Source organism: Labeo rohita, chromosome 22 (assembly GCF_022985175.1).
Source record: "Labeo rohita strain BAU-BD-2019 chromosome 22, IGBB_LRoh.1.0, whole genome shotgun sequence".
In the NCBI taxonomy this organism is placed as follows: domain Eukaryota; kingdom Metazoa; phylum Chordata; class Actinopteri; order Cypriniformes; family Cyprinidae; genus Labeo; species Labeo rohita.
The window spans coordinates 16538473-16554134 of NC_066890.1; the positions used below are offsets into that span (position 1 = coordinate 16538473).

The following is a 15662-nucleotide window of genomic DNA, read 5'->3' on the forward strand; positions in this document are numbered from 1 at the left end:
AATTTTAATTACATTATTTCTTATTATTTAATGGTTACACCACATGATATTTTGAGTTATTCAATGGAAATTATTTTGATTAAAATGTTGAAAAACTTTCAAAACATTGATGTATGTTTTTTTTTTTTTTTTTTTTTTTTTTTTTTTTTTTATGTTTTTTAATTATTTCTTATTATTTATTGGTTAACACCACATTACATTTTAAATTTTTCAATTAAAAATGTTGTAAAAGTTTTTTGTTTGTTTGTTTGTTTGTTTTTGTTTTTTTTGTTTTAAAGCCATGACATATGTTTGAAAAACATCACTTTTACCATTTAAAAATATATATTTAATAAATAATTATAATATTTAATAATTATTTCATACTATTTAATGGTTACACCACATGACATGTTTAGAGTCATTAAATTTAATTTTTTTCTTAAAACATCCATCATTTCAGTTTGTAAAGCATAATATAAAATGTATAAAATATTTTTAAAAATGATGGTTGCACCTCATGACATTGAGTCATTAAGTGTAAACTTGGATTATAATATTAACATAAAATATGTCTGTAAAACAATGATACCTTTTTCAGGTGTAAAATAAATAAATAAATATTTTTTTTCTTATTATTTGATGGTTAAACGACATGACATTTTTAGAGTCATTAAACTGAAATGAAAAGTCAATTGTATTTAAGTTTTTCCAACACATCCGTGACGTATGTTTGGATGTGAACTGACAAGAAGGCAGTGTTGAGAAAGCACCGTTTGATGAGCCAGAGACAATTACCGCAGCGGACAGTTTTGTGCGCTCAGAACAACGCCGAGTATCGCCACGCCTCTCATTAGCACAGTCAGGGTAACGTAATTAGCATTGTCACACCGCTTCCCACACTCAAGCGAATCTGCATCCCTCTTATCGCTGAGTGTGTTGAGGAGGAGGAGGAGGTGAGCTGATGAAGAACTAAAGAAACCAACTACACCGAAGGCTAAAGAGTTAGATCTCATCTAGTATCCATAGCAACAAGGCCGTTAAATTCATTAGGACTGCCACGCTGCGTTTAATTACGAGCAACAGGACAGAATACGGCAGCCCCCAAAGTCCACGAAGGCAGGTCGGAAAATTGCTTTGGGTGGGGAGCAGATATCAAGCTAATTATTCTCGCCCCGTCCCCCCAGATGCGCCAACATCAGCGCAACGCAAACTACGCTAGTTCACCACGTGGAGTGAATAGATGAGCCCCATATGTTTCCAAAATTGACGGCTGTCGGAATCGCACGGAGTCAAAGTTGAAAACCTTGACCACGAATGTGTCGCAGTGGACGCATTTATGCATGCAGCGTATGAGTGGAGGAAAGAGAAAGAAAGCGAGCGAGAGAGCTTTAATTCTTGGTTTCTAAGCAACTAGAAAGACTGCTTGGCACCTTGTGGAAAACACTCTGAAACCTCTATTGTGTGTGAGTTACTACACACAATATCTCTATGGCTGGAGACCGTTTGTTTGGAGCTGCAATAGCTGACTTCTCTTAAGATTTTTGACTGCGGGACTGCAGTGGTATTTTCAAGATGAATGGCTGTGGTGGTCTGCGGTACAAATAATGATATTTTATACTTCTGTAATGGTTTGATAAACCTTCCTAGTTGCTAGTTTCATTCTGACATCAATGATGTTTCATGATTGACATCAATGATACTCTGATCATTCAAGCCAAAAATTCCCACAGAGTTAAAGTGTTAAAGGATGTGAGCTGTATCTAGAGACCGGAATGTGATAGGAACCACATAGCAACAAAATTAAAACTATTCTAAACACCTTGTAAAATGAAGTGCAACATTGTGGCAATCGCTCATATCACCGTTTTCATTTATACAAGTTGTTGTTGTTATGTATTTAGAATTTTTGGAGTACATTTTAATATAATAATAAGAAATATAATTTTATTCAACTTCTATAAATATACATAAAAAAATTAAATTGTATTTTATTTCAGCTTTACTTCAATTACCAAAAATTATTTTTATTAGTTTAAAAAAAAAAAAAAAAAAAAAAAAAACTACTACTGCTGAATACTAGTAATACTAATAATACTAATACTAATCAGTTAAAAAGTTATATGCTTTTATATATACTAATTACCAAAATAGTTCATAGTTATTTAAATAATTTAAACTAGAAAATAATACACACACACACACACACACATATATATATATATATATATATATATATGTGTGTGTGTGTGTGTTATATACTACTTATTATATACTGTTATACACTATGTATGAAATTATAGTATTTATTAATATTTTGAATTAGCTTTTTATGTCTTTTGAAATGTAATTTTAGATTCTCTTTAATTTTGTATTGTGCTTTAGTCATTTTTATTTGTTTATAAAAAAACTATATATTTATTTTTATTTCAATTGTAATTGTAGTAATTTTAGTAAACTGTAAAAAAAAAGATATTTCAAAGTCATTTGTTTATTTATTTATTTATTTGGAGCAAATTTTATATGAAATTACTATTTTAGTTTCTCTACTATTAGTTTTAGTAATTTTAGTGAACTGTAAAAAGATATTTTGAAGTTGTTTGTTTATTTATTTGTTTGTTTGTTTGTTTGGAGAAAATTTTATTTGAAATTACTATTTCAGTTTCTCTACTATTAGTTTTATCAATTTTAGTAAACTGCAAAAAAATATTTTGAAGTTATTTGTTTGTTTATTTTTATTTTGGAGTAAATTTTATAAGAATTTTTTTTTTTCTGCTTCAAAATTTCTAAATAAAAATGTAAACATTTATTTAGAATGTTTATTTCATTTAATATTTATACTGTATTTTATTTCAACTTTACTTCACTTATCAAGATTGTTAATTGTTTAAATGTGCGAAAATATGAAAAACTACTTAAAATGTTTTGAAAAATTATATACTGTTATTATATACTGTATTATATGTTATTTACTATATATACTATAATAGTATTTATTGATATTTTTAATTAACTTTTTATTTGTTTTGAGTTTAATTTTAATTTTATATTTTAGTTTAATTTTGTTATATGCTTTAGCCATTTTTATGTGTTTTTAAATAACTACATATTTATTTTTGTTTCAGTTTTAGTTTTAGTAATTTTAGCAAACTGTAAAAAAAAAGATATTTAAGAGTCACTATTTATTTATTTATTTATTTATTCATTCATTCATTCATTCATTCATTGTCTGTATTTTATTTCAGCTTTACTACCAAAAATAATTTTTAATAGTTTATCTTTAGTTTTAGCTAACAATAACATCACTAGTAAAACAAACAAACAAACTGCGTTTTTCTACACTCATAAGTATTCAGGGTGTAAAGAAAATGTTATTTGTTACTTTAAGGTTAAAAAAAATCAGTTTAAAAAAGGCTGTTTACCGGCAAAAACACTCACATTTTCTTCAGCAAATGCTAAACGTGTTAACGTGATGCAAAATCATTCTGTCTTGTTGTGTGCACTTGGCATATTGTACGCGGGGCAATGCAGAATATTTGGAGTCCTCGGTCAAGGTTGCGTGATTTTTTTTTCCCCCACTTCGGCAGTGAATGCACTCAGTTATTGTATGTCATTCACATATTTATTTAATATTATTATTTACCTGTCTGTTATGCATGATGTTCTCCGCCCGGGTACACGGCAGGTCTGCCTTTTACCCTCAGGCTAACATTATTTAAGTTGTCACCCCAGCTATGACGCCGGCCTGCCCACCGACATGATTTATTGACAATTGTGCTTGACACACAATTTAAATGCAGGGAAGGGAAGCAAAGGCCTGGCTGGGCCCGATAAGAGAAGGAGGCTCTGGGAATAATGAGGGCCCATCTTCACCTCCTCTCTGCATCGCTAAATACACTCCGGACCAGCTTTCCGTTCGGCCGTGGCACTCCCGGCACACTGGGACATGAACCGAACGATCCGGCCAAGCATGAAAAGAACGAGAATTTGAGAACAGAACAGCAGCCATGGGACAAAACACTGCAGTTCTAAAGGTCACGCACAGCCTCGTACCTCGACTTCAGGATGAACTCTATTTAATGCACATAATACAGTGTGTTTGGATTGTGCATTTATTATTTTATGGTGCTAGTGATTTTTGATGTCAAGGTGGTTTATTATGTGTTTGTCAGTGCAGAAAAACAGTAGGTCAATAATTTATTTACTCATCCTCAAGTCGTTCCAAACCCAAATGAATATATATAACAAACAAAACAAAACAACAACAACAACAACAACAACAAAAAAAATAATAATAATAATAATAATAATAATAATAATAATAATAATAATAATTATTATTATTATTATTATTATTATTATTATTATTATTATTATTATTAATAATAATAATAATTAATAAATTATTATTATTATTATTATTATTATTATTATTATTATTATGCTGGGTCATTTTTACTTGTATTTTGAAATAATTCTATACATCTTTATGTTTTTTTTTTTTTTTTTTTAAATAAATTAGTCATTCATTAGTCATTTTAGTACTTCAACTTTAAATTATTTTAGTTATTTTCCATGGCAACAATTTTGGCTTCATCTCTTATTTATTATTTGCTTGTTTAATTCTATTTTATTTTATTTCAAATACTATTTTTTTATACTTTTAGCTTCAGTTTTAGCTAACAATAGCAATGGTAAATAAATAAATAAATAAATAAATAAATAAATAAAGCTACAAAATGAGATCACATAAACGTGATACAACTCCATAAATAAATAAATAAGTAAGGACACTAAATGTTATCATATAAAGGTGATACAACCCCCATCAAATAAATAAATAAATAAATAAGATGATGTCATGATGAGATGATGAAAAAGTGATATCATATAAACATGATACAATCTTCATCCATCAAACAAACAAACAAACGAAAAAAAAAAAAAAAAAAAAAAAAAAACGTTATTATATAAAAGTGATACAACCCCCATCAAAAAACAATAAAATGAAATAAATAAATAATAAAAAATAAGTAAAAATACAGATAAACATCATATAAAGGTGATACAACCCCCGTTAAAAAAGTAAAATAAATAATAATAATAATAATAATAATAATAGAAAGAAGATTATGTCATATAAACATGACACAAATCCCATCAAATAAATAAATAAATAAATAAATAAATAAATAAATAAATAAATAAATAAATAAATACATACATACATACATACATACATACATACATACATACATACACAAAATGTTATCATATAAAAGTTATACAAACCCCATCAGATTAATTCATTAATTAATATATACATACATAAATAAAATACAACCTCATCACAAAAATATAAAAAAAATTTATATCATATAAACATGATAAAACCCCATAAATCAGTCAATAAAATAAATGAACAAACAAACAAACAAATAAATAAATGATATCATATAAAGATCATACAACATAAAATAAATAAATAAATAAATAAATAAATCTCATATCATATTATATCATATCATATCATATCATATCAGATAAGGATAAAGATAACTAAATAAATAACTAATAATTAATTATTAAGTCATCATATTTGATGAAAAAGTATTTACTTATACTCAAAGTGTAATAAAAAACTGTAGTTAGAAAAAAGTAGTTCATATAATTCACGCTCTACATTCTCAAATCTTCATATAATAGCTGACTATGAGGGAAAATACTAGAATGTAAGTATTTAAGTCTTTATTAACTGATAATGTTTTGCCACAGTTTGTGGTTAAGAGCTGTGATAAGACTGACTCAACTCGAATGAATTATTCAGATTGGCTTTGTGTATTGGGACTCAAAAAGAGTTCATTCATGAATCAAGCATTGCTACGCCTCTCATGAACTGAAATGATTTAAGGATGAGTAAATGGTGACAGGATTTTTTCATATGTGTGAAGTATTTATTTATTTTTTTTTAATTAAAAAGATCACAATAATTCTAGTTGTTAGATTTAAAGACATTTTAACATTTCTGAGTGGCAATGCCATATTATAAAAAATCACAGTAAGTATTCAGACATGTAATATGGCTCATTAGCATGACTATAAATTGCTGAGCATTGTAGCAACTTTCAAAATGTGCTTAACACATTTAAGTTGTCTTTCTATTAGCGTATCATTTTGTTTCTTAAAGCTAATGTTTGCAGTTTCTTGATATTTAAAATACTTTCTCATATTTAAAATACTCACATTGTCAGTTGTTTCCTTCAAAAAGTGTTTACACTTTGACAAAACCAGCCCAGCGTAGCAACAGTGGATGAACCAATGGCGTGAGTTTTGGGCGTGGCTATTTGCATGTCTGACCAATGAAAGATGGGGGTGTGTTTACTAGCAAGAAACTTGTTTATAAACAATCATTCTTTCATCTCCGTTTGGTGCCACAAAAACGACACGCTTCAGATCTACTGAAATTTTGTCTTTGCTAAGTCCAAACTAACTCAGATGCTGCAGTGGTCTACAAATGCTTGAACTAAATTGGCTCAGGGACAAAAACGCTGTCAGTCTGTCCCTGCTGGATTGAAGCCTGGCCAGTTTTTTCATCATCTTGTACTTTCTAAGTAGTTTACATTTAAAATGTGTAGCGAGACAGCTAATCAGTAAAATCTGGGATCCTCATGTTGTTTACGCTTGGTGAAAGCGGAGGCAATCTGTCGCCGAGGGACAAGTAATTGACTTCTGTTGTGCCAGTGTCAGGACTGCTGTGGTTAGTTTGAGTTTCTCAATCTCTCAGTCGACAATTTCCCAATGACCCTAAATGGCCTTCCTTCATGACTGCATGCTAGCCGCTAACCCCCCAGTGTTAGCTGTACTGCAAGCAATGATAGCAGATAATACTAGATCTGAATCGCCCAAAGGTAGAGATTGCACTTTAAAGAGAACTGTAGCTCGACAAATCAAGTGTGGGGACTTAACTTGTAACTTTGTTTTGGACCTTTCTTCAACAAGAAAGGAGGCCCAGATTAAAGAACTAAAGCTAGTGGAAAAATAAATTACCGGTTGTCAGAAGAAGTTGGAAGCTGAGGTTTGAAAAGTGCTTCCAACTCGGGTTGAGGGTTGTAATGTATTCCTAGCTTTGCTTTGAGTCAGTTGTTTGACTGGAAAACAGCATTAATGATAATGCTACATCTCTCGGCACAAAAAAACAACAACTTCTCCCCGCTAGCCTGCTAGCTTGATGGCTCAAAGTTTTTCAGCTGTGAACTTTTTATTGGTTGAACTTGTAAATAAGGATTTTTTTTTTTTTTTTTTTTTACACTATTTTGTAATTTACATTTCAGTGTACTTTTAGGAAGTGTTTACATACAATTTTCAACTAAAAACAGAAAACTGTGCATTTTGGCTGTTCATTTACACAACAACAGAATTTGGGGGGCCTGAAAATTCTTTGTTTATAACAAAGGTTAAGAATAAAGTAACTAAGTACACTTTAGGAGTTTTCCATTTTGATTTAGATTTCTGTATTTGGAAATATGCAATGCGTTTTCCTTTATAATTAGTGGAAATGTCCATAAATTTAAGAGACAACTAATAGTTATCACCTTACTTACTCAGTTGATTGATTACATTGATAATTGCAAAAAGCAATTTTGAAAAAAAGTGAAAGTGACAACGTATTATCAAGTATGGTGACCCATACTTGAAATTGATCCTCTGCTTTTAACCCATCACGAGTGCACACACACAGCAGTGAGAAGTAAACACACACACACACTGTGAACACACCCCCGGAGCAGTGGGCAGCCATTGCTCTAGCGCCCGGGGAGCAATTGGGGGTTCGGTGCCTTGCTCAAGGGTACTTCAGTCATGGTATTGAAGGTGGAAAGAGCGCTGTTCATTCACAATCCCCACCTTCAATTCCTGCTGGTGCGGGAATCGAACCAACGACCTTACAAGCCAAACTCGCTAACCATTAGGCCTTGACTGCCCCTGAAATTTTTTTTCACTGGTTTCCCCATAAAACTGAGGTGCTTGCTTGGGGTGGGGAGCGGGGCTCGTTTGTCTGCCCCCCCGGTCCAGTCACGTACGGCTCTCCGCACTGGAGGCGCCCGGGGGCGTCCCGGCTGTCCCAGGCCGATCGAAGGGTTCGGCACTACTTGTATTATGCTTTTGTATTTCTGTTTTCTAAAATGTTAGGTTAGGTTTAAATATGCAAATGAGGCATTATTTAATTAAATATGTGCTCATTTGCATACACTTCTAGTACAATTCAAAATTCTTTAGTTTTTTTTTTTTTTTTTTTTTTTTTTTTTTTTAATGTTTTTACAGAGGAAATTCTCATTTTATCTCATTTTGTCACTCCATAATTCAGAAAAAAAAAACTTAGAACAGACAGAAAACATATATATGAACAAACCCCTCTGTAAAAACCTTCAGGATACCAGCAGGAATAAAAATGTAAAGCTTGGTGTGTGTAAGTGTTACTGAAGTGGAGATTTATGGCTCAGTAAGAGAAGAAAAAAAAAAAAAAAAATAAACTAATTTAAAACAGCCTTTAAAAATGTGTATTGTAATCGAAATCTAATGACACAAACAGATAAAGTGCTATAAAAAAAAAAAAAAACAGTGTCTTTTGGATGTTGTCTTTCCACTAGTCTGAAAAAACACTTTATGAAAAACCAAAAAGCCCAAAATCTCAAACTTGACAGGTGCATGGAAAAAACAGTTTCTGCCTGCAGTGCCTCCACTTAACTTTTCTGTTTTTTTTTTTTTTTTTTTTTTTTTTTTGTATTACACAGTGATTGATGACTACAGTTTTTTTTTTTTTTTTATTATTATTTGTTTGACATTGTTTGACATTTTGTATCAACTAAATCAAATAACTTGACCAAATGACCAAAGTAATTTTTGTACATGCAAACTACAGTAAACTTAAATACAAAGTTCTACATCTTCACAGAATATGCTAAACTAAATATATATTTGGGACATAATATTAATATTTATACAGTAGTCCCTTCTGGTTCCCAAATCTGATTGGCTGAGAGCCTTTTCCAGCAGTGCAATATTCTAGTGATAACAGCACTCCAACTGCTTCACTGTTTGTATCACTCCGCTTGTGGTATTTCTGACAGTGAGTGTCATGGCAGATGCCCAAATCCAGTATAATTTTATAAATAATACTGTTTTTGTGTCACGGAATGTAACTTTAAGAGTTTTTTAGGTGAGAATACCTGTTTAGACTTCAAATATGCGGTTTGTAAAAAAAATATAACAACTAGTGGAAAATTTACTTCAATGTTTTCGGAGATGTGAGCTCCAGGCCTTCAGCGGGTGATCACTGCTCATAAACTTGCCGAGAGCAGCCTTACCTTGGGCAGTTCTTCTGGAATTTGCCACTGGCTCTAATGTCTCCATAATGGTTAAACATGAGATATAACTTGTTTTGGGTAAATCTAATGGACAGTCTTTGGTCTCATTAATCTATTTTGTTCTAGAGCAAATAGTTTTGGCAAAATCTCATCACATGAAGTTATATTCATGTAACTTCAATGATGTATATCAGAGTGTTGCCTTTGTACTTTTGACTGAATTGCCTAATTATTATTATTATTATTATTATTATTATTATTATTATTATTATTATATAATTATTATAAAATGTATATATATATATATATATATATATATATATATATATATATATATAAAATTTATATAAATAGTAGCAGTGGTTAATAATAATATTTAGTATTTGGAAACAGTGTGTAAGTGTTTGTGATGGTGATTTTAGTTTCATTGTTCCAGCATAAGATGATGATAAGAGATTTCAACATTAGTCAACAGTAAAGACTTTTCAATCAAGTCAACAGTAAAGACTTTTATGTTGAAAGAGACCAAAACAGAGTTGTAAACAAAGAAGTTACTTCTACTTTCAACAACACGTTGTAAGACACAGCCAACAAATGCACTCTTTACAGATGAAAGGATAGTACGACAAAGATATCATTTTCCTCAGCAGACATTCAGACTAATGCTTTATTGCGAATATGAGATTAGGCTGAAGAATGAATGCTGTATCAGATGTAGATCACAGTCACTCAATCTCTCATAATAGTCCACATAATACAGTGAGCTTTTAATATGCTAATACAATAAGCTTTCAATGAAATAAGTCAGCGTTCCATAATAGTTTTAAAATGACATTTTCAAATTAGTAACGGAGGCTTGGGCTCAGCTGTTAAACTGTTAACTTTAGATTTGAATCTGTGGCAGAAGGAAGTAGTTTTGCACAAAAGAGGCTTTTTAAAGATGTTTCTTATGTATTTACACACTTAAGCTGTGCTGTTATACAGCCATATTTCACTGCTATGAGTGTGATATTGCTCCTATATGATTTGGCCTTTTGATAAACACTTCAAAGCATTGATTTGAAACCACCTGCTTTGATTAGCTAGCTTCAGTTGGTATTTTAAAACATATTTGTAGCTTTGGGTTTGAGTTTGTTTTGCATTAATTCTGATTTGGTTTACCAAATGTTTTGGTGTAGGTTTTAGTTTTTATGAAAACCTGTCTCGGAGGAGTGTGTGGTACCGTACTGTAGACGACAGCGCTCTGGGAGTAATTCTCAGGTTCTTGTCTCGAATGTGACATCATCTGAGTGAACACGCTTCAATAATTTAAAGCAGTACTGCTGTCTCTGTTCTATCAGAGAGATATTTGGTGTTCTGGGTAAATAATTGATTCTGCTCCGACTGTTGCTCCTGACAAGCCGATCTCACGAGAGTGTGGATGTATGCGTTTTTCATCTTTGCATGTATCGTGCTTTAGCATCTGATATCATCCAAGCTCATTTAATGGAGCTAATGGGAGTAGTAGAGTTGTAAGACTCATCAAAGTGCGGATATTTCTGCATAATCATTGCACATGTGTCTATGTGTGTGCCTGGGTTGTTCAGAAAGAATAGGATTTCTTATATTAAAATGAATTTGAATTGCAGTAAAAACATGATGCAGGTGGTGATTTGAATTGTATGATGTAGAATTAAAATTAAATTGGTAGTCTTTGTTAGGATTCATTATGAATTACCCATAAACATATTTGCTGCATTCCACAGCCTAGTAGGCTTACTAAGGCAGCAATCTTACAGCCATGCAAGTCATGTAGAATTTTGATATTAATACATTACAAAGCTAACTGTGTGACACTCTACTAAGTGTAAAACAACAACAACAACAAAACATGGCATACACAGTTATGGGGTACAATAGTTTGTAATCACACTTTACTATTGTTGTTTTGTTTTTAGTTTTGTTTTGGTGTGTATGTTATTGCATTTTTGTTTGTTGTAGTTTTTAGTTTTGTGTATTGTTTTGGTGTGTTTAACTTTTTTGTTTATTTATTTATTTTTTGTATTTTGTTTTTATTGTCTGTTTTGTTCATTCATTGCTCTTTTTTGTGTTGTTTGCTATTTTGTTTTCGTAGGTTTTTTGTCTTGTGTTTTCATTTTGTTTTGGTGTTGTTGTTTTTTAGCCTTGTTTTAATGTTTTGTTTTTTTAAGTATTGTTATATTGTGATTTTGTTTCTTTGTTCGTGGCTTTTTTTGTTTTGTTTTGCTATTTTGTTTTTGTAGTTTTTTGTCTTGAGGTTGAGATTTTTTTTTTTTTTTTTTTTTTTTTTTGCCTTTTCGTCATGTTCTGATGTTTAGTTTTTTAGTATTGTTATATTTTGAATTTAGTTGTTTTTTTGTATGTTTTTGCCTTTTATTTTGTTGTTTTGTTTTGATGTGTTTTGTTGTTTTTTGTTTGTTTGTTTGTTTGTTTTGCTTGGCTTTGGTGTGTTGTTAGTTTTAGTTTAGTTTATTTTTATCCTTTTTTTTTTGCCTTTTTTGTTTTATGTAGTTTTTGTAGGTTTATTTATTTATGTATTTATTATTTGTTATATTTTGATATATATACACTACCGTTCAAAAGTTTGGGGTCAGTAAGACTTGTAATAGTCTTTAAAGAAGTCTCTTATGCTCATCAAGGCTGCATTTATTTGATTAAAAATATAGAAAAAAAAAAAAAAAAAAAAACAGTAATATTGCAAAATGTTTTTACAATATAAAATAATGTTTTTTTATTTTAACATACTTTAAAATAGAATTTATTCCTGTGATGAAAAGCTGAATTTTTATCAGCTGTTACTCCAGTCTTAAGTGTCACATGATCCTTCAGAAATCATTCTAATATGCGGATTTATTATTAGAATGATCAATGTTGGATAATCAAAACAGTGGTGCTGCCAAATATTTTTTGGAACCTTTTTTTTTTTCAGGATTCTTTCATGAATAACAAGTTTAAAAAGTACAGTGTTTATTGAAAATATAAATATTTTATAACAATGTAAATTATTTATTATTAACTTTTAATAAACTTTTAATTATTAACTTAATACATCCTTGGTGAATAAAAGTATTAATTTCTTAAAAAAAACAAAAACAAAAAAAAAACAATAAAAATGTACTGACCCCAAACTTTTGAATGGTAGTATATATATATATATATATATATATATATATATATATATATATATATATAGCCTTTCATTTTGTTTTGGTGTGTGTGTTTTTCCTTCTGTTTTGCTGTTCTGGTTTTGTTTTGGTGTGTTTTTTGATTCTATATATATATATATATATATATATATGAAGTGTTCAGATGCAAAAGCCTCTAAATCCATCCGACGTATTTCTTTAAATCTTTATTTATTGTGGTTCTGGTTTTGTGTTGTTTATAGATATGTTTTGGTATTTTGCTGCTATTTATTTATTAATTAATTCATTCATTCATTCATTCATTCATTTAAGTTTTGTTTTGGTGTGTGTGTTTTTTTAATTTTTGTTTATATACTTTTCATGGTTGAAGAACATTTCTAGGCCATTTCGTTTATCTGCTGAATTCCTTTCAATTTGCAGTTTAGTAAATTCCTCTTCTTCTTTTAATTCAAACACCTGTAGATTAAAACGGAGCCATTTCTTAAATCTGACAAAGGAGAAAGGATCACTGCATTGTTGCGAGAGAGTTTGTATAGAAAACGACAACAAGAAAGGAGATAAGATGGTGGAATTTCAAATAAGATTCAGAGACCATGAACACAAAAAAAAGTCTTCTCATTCTTTCTTGTGCCTTTCCACCACAACCTCCAGATGGGATTCAGTCGCTAAATTAACTGTGCTGTCTTTCTGCTTTTGTTTGGGCGGCAGAATGCTGGCCGTGTCCAATCAGCCGGGTACCGGAGTGCGTCATCTGGATTGATGTGGCTTTTCATTATGGCATCTCCAGGTGTCAGTCTGGCATTCACAGTGTTGCCACGGAAATAGCGAAATGCTCTGCGGTCCTGAAAGCAAACACGACCCAATAATAGCCAGGTGTAATAGAATGTTTCTCCAGCGCTAATTGTCTCTAGCTGTCCTCTGGAGGACATCAATACCCAGGTTTTGGGTGTTAGTGTTGTTTTCGGTCAAACTACTCCTGATTTTTAGCAGCGATTTCTTTTGCACTTTTTTAATAAAGCATAAACATTTAAATGGCAGTGCTTTCTTTGAAGGCTGCTCCATAATTTTCATTTTTTTTCAAACACATGTTTCTCTAATCCTTCTGTGTATTTTTTTATTATTTTGAATTTTCATCCAGGCCTCTTGGTGAAAGCCAACGCTGATTTATTTCTCCACTAAATCCAAACCTGTATTTATTGCAAAGTTATAAGAGATTAAACCTCGCTGTTCTTTAGTGCTCTTTTATTATGTGATGTGATTTATTCACGCATTCCAAAAAGTGGCATTCCCCACATTTCTCTCACCACCTTCTTATTGCCTGTTTTCATTAAAATGCGGCCGTCTCCATGGTGATTGTTGCCACGAAGGGCTAAAAGAAATCATTGGTAATCACGCTGCAATCAGCAATGTTTGAATGAAAGGCATGAAATTCAAAGTGCATATTAAAGGAGGTATAAGGGAGTGGACGGAAAAGCAATAAGCAGGCGCAAAATTATGCATTTTTCTTTTCTTCCCTATGATCACACTTAAAAGCATTTACGCCCTTTCATGGATGTACATAATTAACTTGTTAACATAAAAAAGAGGGGCAAGATGGTTCTGTTGCTCTGTTTCTTTTCTTTTTTCAAATTGCAGTATAGCGTCTTGAATACTCCAGAGCTTTACATGACTTTGAAATACATTTCCAGTCAAATATGATATTTTAAAAGACTTGCTGACCTAGACAAACAGTCATGAAAGTCTGCAGAGGTCCTCTCTATGATGTCATTTCCTCTTTTATTGTGTGTGTGTGTGTGTTTTGTTCTTCCGTAGTTTATGTTGTTATGTTTTTGCTTGTTTTTTTTCTTTTACGTGTTGTAGTTTTTTACTTTGTTTTGGTGAGTTGTTTTTGTCGTATTGTTTTGTTTTGTGATGTGTTTTTGTTTCATGTTGTTTTGCAGTTTTTTGTTCTTTTGGGTTTTATGTTCTTGTGTTTTTGTTTGGTTTTGTTGTGAATGTTGTGTGTTGTGTTATTGTTGTGTCATAATGTTTTGTTTTTGTTGTTTTGTGGTGTGTTTTTTGTTTTATTTTTTATGTGTGTTTTTGTATGGTTTTGTTTTGTTGTTTTAATGTGTTTAATGAGTTTGTTTAGTTTTGTATTTTTGTATTATGTTCATGTTGTGTTGTATTGTTTTGTTTTTATTGTTTTGTGTTGTGTTTGTGTTTTGTTGTTGTTGTTGTTCTTCTGTTGTGGTTTATGTTGTTGTGTTTTTGTGTTGTATTGTTTTTGTTCTTTGTGCTGTGTTCATGTTTTTTATGTTTTTGTTTGTTCTGTGATTTTGTTCTTATTGTTTTGTATTTTTTATATTTGTTGTTTTGTGTTGTGTTCATGTTGTTTTTGATTTTTTTTTCTTTTGTGGTTTGTCGTTGTTTGTTTATTTTTTGTCTTGTTTTGTTTTTGTTTTGTTTTGTGCTTTTGTTCTTTTCTTGTTTTATCATATTGTTTTATTTTGTTGTTTTGGGGTTTTTGTTCTTTGCGGTTGTGTTTTGTTTGTTGTGCTTTTGTTTTGTCTTGCGTTCTTGTGTCGTATTGTTTTATTTCGGTGTTTCACATTGTTTTGGAGTTTTTTGTTCCTTTGTGTTTTATGTTGTGTTGTACTTTTTAGTTTTTTTCTTGTTGTTTCATATTGTTTTGTTTTTGTTTTTTTGTGGTGTTTTTGTTTTATTTTTGTTGCTTCATGTTGTTTTGGAGTTTGTTTTTCTTCCTCGTTTTATGTTGTGTCTTGGTTAGTGTTTTTGTTTTTTGCTTTTTGTTCTTGTGTTGTATTGTTTTATTTTGTTGTTTTGTGGTGTGTTTTTGTTTTATTTTTGTTGTTTCATGTTGTTTTGGAGTTTTTTTTTTTTGTTGGATTCTTTTGTGTTTTATGTTGTTGTGCTTTGGTATTTTTTTGTGGTTGTTTTTGTTTTGTGTGTTGTGTCATTGTGTCATTGTTTTGTTTTATTTTTGTTGTTTCATTTTTTTTTTTTTTTGAGTTTTTTGTGTTCTTTTTGTGTTCTGTCTTCTTCTGTCTTTTTGTTGTTGTTGTTGTTGTATTGTGTGTTGTGTTTTTGTTTTTTGTTTTTGTTCTTATTTAACATTGTTTTTTTGTTTGCTTGTTTTTTGTTATTGCATGTTGTT

The 15662-nt window shown here is 30.6% G+C and overlaps 1 protein-coding gene across 2 annotated transcripts in view; it reads left to right on the plus strand.

Annotated features, from left to right (window-relative positions):
• LOC127153510 (metabotropic glutamate receptor 7) overlaps positions 1–15662 on the plus strand; it is a 252815-nt gene that overhangs the window by 179979 nt on the left and 57174 nt on the right. The window lies entirely within an intron of this gene.